This window comes from Octodon degus, unplaced genomic scaffold (assembly GCF_000260255.1).
Source record: "Octodon degus isolate 3935 unplaced genomic scaffold, OctDeg1.0 scaffold00005, whole genome shotgun sequence".
NCBI lineage: Eukaryota > Metazoa > Chordata > Mammalia > Rodentia > Octodontidae > Octodon > Octodon degus.
This window is the reverse complement of record NW_004524581.1, coordinates 3,955,055-3,960,727: the sequence shown is the minus strand read 5'-3', so window position 1 is coordinate 3,960,727 and position 5,673 is coordinate 3,955,055. Positions and strand designations below refer to the sequence as shown.

General features: G+C 36.6%; 1 protein-coding gene across 1 annotated transcript in view; it reads left to right on the top strand.

The window, feature by feature from the left end:
• Window positions 1-5,673, top strand: part of Pcdh15 (protocadherin related 15) — a 689,792-nt gene that overhangs the window by 384,598 nt on the left and 299,521 nt on the right. The window lies entirely within an intron of this gene.

Here is a 5,673-nt window from a genome sequence, read left to right as displayed (position 1 = left end):
TTCTCAATATATGAAATTTTTGGAATTTGATTAGGTGAACCCTGTAACAGGTGCTGCACCTGACAGAATTTATGCCTCATGCAGGGTAGAGGCTGGCAGCTGGCTCCAGAGCTTCAAGTGTTCTTTGAGATGGGCCCACTGAGGAAATGTTTCACCTTACTTCTCTGAGGATTTAAAGACATTTAGATTTGACTCTTACCAAAATTTGTAGGATTTTTTTCATCAAGGAGAAATTTCTCTTATATTATGAGAAATACTGAATAACTCAAAAGGAAATAATACTACTCTCTGTGGGTTAAAATAAGATATATCTTCTAATTAAGTAAATTGTAGAGAATGTTAATGAATATTGGCAAAAATAGTAATATAAAGTCATCTGCAATTTCTGATTACCCATGAAGTTAGTGTGAAATTTGAGTGAGATGAGGTATGAACAATTTTAACATACTTTTTGAGATATAAAAAGTAGTCATTTTGAAATGGCTCATGAGACTCAAAACATTTTAAAATAGTCACATCATAGCATATGAAGAATTATTGCTTCCCTTGATATTTACAATAATTGTGTTGTTCTTCCCTTTGGATATTAGCAAGTAAAGATATATATTTTAACACAAATAATAATGAGTGAAAAACTAATGATTTTCAGAATGTTAATATAGGTGATACTACTCTCTATTGGTCTTGCTTTTTTTTTTACTGAGAAATTATGACTCCTTCATAATTGCTATCTTATTGCAGCAAACCCTGAAATAGCAAAGGGTTGATAGAATAAAAGAAAACAATCAGATAACGATTTTCTTCTAAATCCTAGATCTTCAAAATTTTTACGTGGTTACAATCTCACCTAAGAATGAGTGATAGAAGATAGTCCCATAATCTTTAAAAGCCTAAGGTATTTAAATAGAAAAAGAAATCTGAAAAAGAATTTCAAGGTGCCTTAGATATGGGAATTCACTAACTAAACCAAGTAAGGACATATAAATAAAATTACACAACATTTATTGTGCTTTCAATCCGTGAAAATACTATATATTAGAGTAGCTTTTACACTTTAAAAGAATCAATCAACTTTCATCCATATTTATAGTTGTGCACAGAAAGGTACCTTTTTCCAGAATCTATTTCCTCTGACTTTCTTGAAAACATAACATGATCAGCATACTCTAAAGAAAGATATTACAAGCCAAGGCACCAATAGGAAGAATTTGATAGTACCTGGCACGATAGAACAAGAAAACATGACTAGAAAAAATAAAAATATTTTGTTTAAATGTTTCGGTAACTGAAATATATACTTTAAATATAGCAGAGCTTTGTTTCTTTGAAAAGCTAGTCAAGTATCTTTATGGTTATCTTTCTTCACTAAAAATAGAAAAAAAAACAATGCAAAATTGTATCTACTGACAGTCCAATTAAATACACTGAATGTATGAATGTCGGACACTGCCTCTGTCTTACACAATGCTGTGTTCTGGTTGTGGGACGCGAATCTCTGAAGTGCTCCTGGGCTTCTCCTGTCTTCAGTGGAGGCCTCATCATTCACACACGACTATTTTGATAAAATACTAGTAAGCTAAGTCTTGCTTGATTTCAGTCAGTCATTGTTATATGAATGAGGTGGTTATTTTGTCATTGCCTTGTTTAGATTTGTTACTGGCATTGGGAAACTGTTCTTTAGCTGATGTTTGTAAAGAGAGGAAGTACTTAAAAATAGTACCACTGATAAAAGAAAATCCTCTCTAAGAAGAGTTTCTTTAGAGAGCTGTTGTGTTATCCTGAGGGCGCTCTGTTGGGAAAGCAGAATAAAGTTCGACCAACACCTTTTAAGTCATGTTCTTTAGTCATAGAGTTCTACTGTATTATACCTCCATGAATGTAGGTTACTTTGTACATGATTCATGACATATACGAGTGATTATGCATAATCAGCTGCTTTAAAGTTGCTCTCCAAGTTTTTTCTAGATATGGTTTGAAAAACTAATGCAGACATAATGCTAAGTATAATAGGCTAAAGGAAAAAATTCCATAGTTGATTATTCTTTGGATTTTACTATTTTATTCTCTTCCTCTGTCTCTCTCCCCTTCCGTCTCTGCCTGTCTCTGTCGCTGTCTGTCTGTCTGTCTGTCTGTCTGTCTGTCTGTCTGTCTCTCTCTCTCTCTCTCTTTCTCTCTCTCTCTCTCTCTCTGTGTATGTGCATATGCCTGTAAAGAGCAATTAATAATAAATAAATAGAAGTGATGTCCTCCTGATGAAAACTGGACTGTAGTAAAGAGTACAAAAATGTGAGTGAGAAAGCAGCCCTGCGAGAAGGGTTGTTGCTGCCATCCATGATGAGCAGGTAACAAAGAAAGCGCTTGAACACAGCTTGAGAGAGAAATACCTCAGGTAGACCCAATAAGTCCTGCTTCTGAATGAGAACGGATAGTCACACCAAAAATACAAGGGCTAGGAAAGCAGCTGGACAGAGCCACGGCTATTTATTGAGATGACAAGGCAGCGAGAGCAACAAGCGCTTGTTGTTTGTTATCTTGTTTATTATTTTTTTATTTGGGTAGGGTTGGAGAAGATTTGTGGGTTTTCATAATAAATTATTTAAAATATCGGATATTCTTTACCTACTGGGGTATTCAATAGGTATTGAATTTAAATTTGAAATTCAGAGGTGTGAACTAGCTTAGAGGTATAAATATGAGTCTTTTCAGTCTATCAATGACATTAAATATACACTCTTGGATGAAGAGGCACAATAGCTGAAGTCCAAGGACCAGCCTTTGAGGCAATCTAACACAGAAAAGCCTGATTGCTGACATAAGCCAGTGAAGGAAAATGAAAGCCTGGGGTCGGTTCTGCCGCCTACCATTTGGGAGAATGTGATCCACACAGCTATGTGAAGGACGTGGAGGAGACATGTGTGGATAATGCTACGAGGCTTAATGTTTTTATGGAAATGGATGCATCATAACTTTTAATAGTTTATTGTTAGCTCAACTTTTATTGTTCAATAGTGGTCGAATCCTTGGAATCTTAAAGACTTCTGGCCAGCAATCCATTCCAGCAGCTGATAGGGAGGGTCCTTGACCAGGGCTCCTGCCATCCCTGTCAAAGCCATCTCATCTACCAGCATAAACCACCTTCCTGCCCATGTGGACATGGGTTTAATGCTAGGGCATGATTGCTTGAGACAGTGATCATCCAGTCACCACAGGAATTAGAGGAATTAGACGCTTTCCTGTCCTGACAACACCCAGTAGCTCCAATTACAGGAGAGGCTGGATCTCTCTGCCCTGGAACATAAACAAAATCCACTTAGCGGGTTATTAGTTATTTCTTTTCTCCTTAGGATCATATTTAAACAAATCCCTTTCAGTCTCTCAGATATCATCCACAATTTCTTTCTATATAAATAACTTCCATAAGGGGATTTAATGGCTCATTTGAAAAGGAAATTATTGAACACTCTTGAAGGTCAAGCACAGGACTTCAGTGTCATAAATCTGGGTGTACATCTTTATATTGGGCAAGAGAAACCAAAAACTTAGCATAGAAAGGAAAGAAAACACAAACCAAATTTAATGTTTATGGAAGGCTTGCACTGTACCAGGTATTTGTCTACATACCTTGACATACGTTATTCAGAATGAATTAACAACTGGAATAATATCTTAATATGTGTCAGGCCAACAGTAAGGTATTAAACAATTTCTTGATACTAATTACCTATGCAGCTTTTAACACATTGTTATAAGTTGCAAAGATATATTCATGTAAAATATAATAATGAAGCTATTTAAATTAAATTCTATGAAAAAACTTCAGGGAAAGATTACTGAATTTTCCAAATAAGATATTTTGTACTTAGAGACCTACAACATTCTTTATTCTTCATTTTACCATTAAACTTTATTTCATGATTTTATTTTATTATATTTTATTTATTTATGTGTGTGTGTGTGTGTGTGTGTGTGTGTGTGTGTGGCCAGCTCAGCCCACCAGGGGGTGGGGCTGGCTGGCTTGTGGTGCTGGGGGATTGAATCGCGGTCCCTTGTGCTTCGCTAAGCTTGTTCTAAGTAGGTGCTTTAGACCACTGAGCCATCTCACCAACCCTCATGTTTTTCAGCTTGAGGAAATTATGTCATTATCTTAATTATACCCTCTGTGTGTTTGTTTTCTGAAATCCCTCAAACTCTGTCTTTTGGTCTTTTTCCTTTGAGACTGTCACCACTTTATTTCTAATACTTTAGTTCAGTTTTTATTTTGACTGATATGATTTCAATTCCTGAAATCTCTTTTTAAGTTTTTTATTAATGCACATTTGTGAATTCATAAAAAAATTTGCATATTCACTGTAACAACATTTCAAATAAACAACTGAAATAGAGGAATGTGATTCAGCCTACAGAAGATTAAAACTTACAGCAGTTATACTTTTTTAAAGGGGGAGGAACTTATATAATACTTAGGATTTGGGTAGAGAAAAAAAAGATGGACTTATTTATAGTTCTGTGAAAGGGTCAAGAGATTGTTGTGAAAGGTAAACATGTAAAATACCTACACATAGAGCATCTTGTGACAATGTTCAACTTTTTGTTTTTTGTTTTTTTTTGTGAAACCAGGGATTGAACTCAGGCCCTTGAGCTTGCCAGGCAAGCACTTATTCTACTGAGCCATCTCCCCAACCCCTTTTTTCAACTTTTCATATTTATTTATTTATTTATTTATTTGTGTTCAACTGGAATAGTAGGGAAACCACTAATACCCAGGCATCAGTGGACAATTTACATTTAATTAACTTTTCTATGCATTTTTTCATATGCAATTAAGTTTCATGGCAACTTTGTTTTTCTTTTTGTTTATTTTTGGCGGAGCCAGGGATTGATCTCAGGTCTTTGTGCTTGCCAGGGAAGTGCTTATTCCACTGAGCCATCTCCTCAGCCCCTTTGTTTTTCAATAAGCAACAATTCTTATGTCTTAAATCCATATACAGAATTTTAGACTTATCTTTTTCTTCATTGATAAGTATGTTAGGAAAGAAAAGTCTCTTGGTTTATGTTCACAGATGAGTTAGGTATATTGGTATCATATAACTCATCAATACTGGTAAAGCAGTGAATGACCTATAGTGTTGAAGAGTCTCAAGTCTAGTGACTTGCAGCTGAGGTGTATCTTGGACTTTACCAGGAATGGCCATGACCACCCCTCAGGACCTCCTGGGCTCCAGATCCCTTTGCTGCCCCCAGTTGCTCAGAATAGCTCTAGGAGTGCTGTCAGCCACCAAGTGCAGAGCAGAGGAAAGCACATGGCCAAGAAGTAAATGGTGGGCCTTCCTGATACTCAGCAAACTAAAGCACCTGCTTAGGCAGAGCGCAGCAGCCAGGGTTCCATCCCTGCATGCGTCCTGCCCCCCACCCCCCTCGGCCTCCCACCCCATGCTGAGTGGGCACGGCAATGCAAGCCTGTAATTCCAGCACTTGGGAGGCTGAAAACAGGAGAATCACCACAAGTCTTATCTGAATAGTGAGGCCCTGTAGACCCTGTTCTAAATACAGAAGAAAAGAAGAAGAAGAAGAAAGAAGGAAGAAGAAGAAGAAGAAGAAGAAGAAGAAGAAGAAGAAGAAGAAGAAGAAGAAGAAGAAGAAGAAGAAGAAAATGGTATTGGATATTTTGTCCTT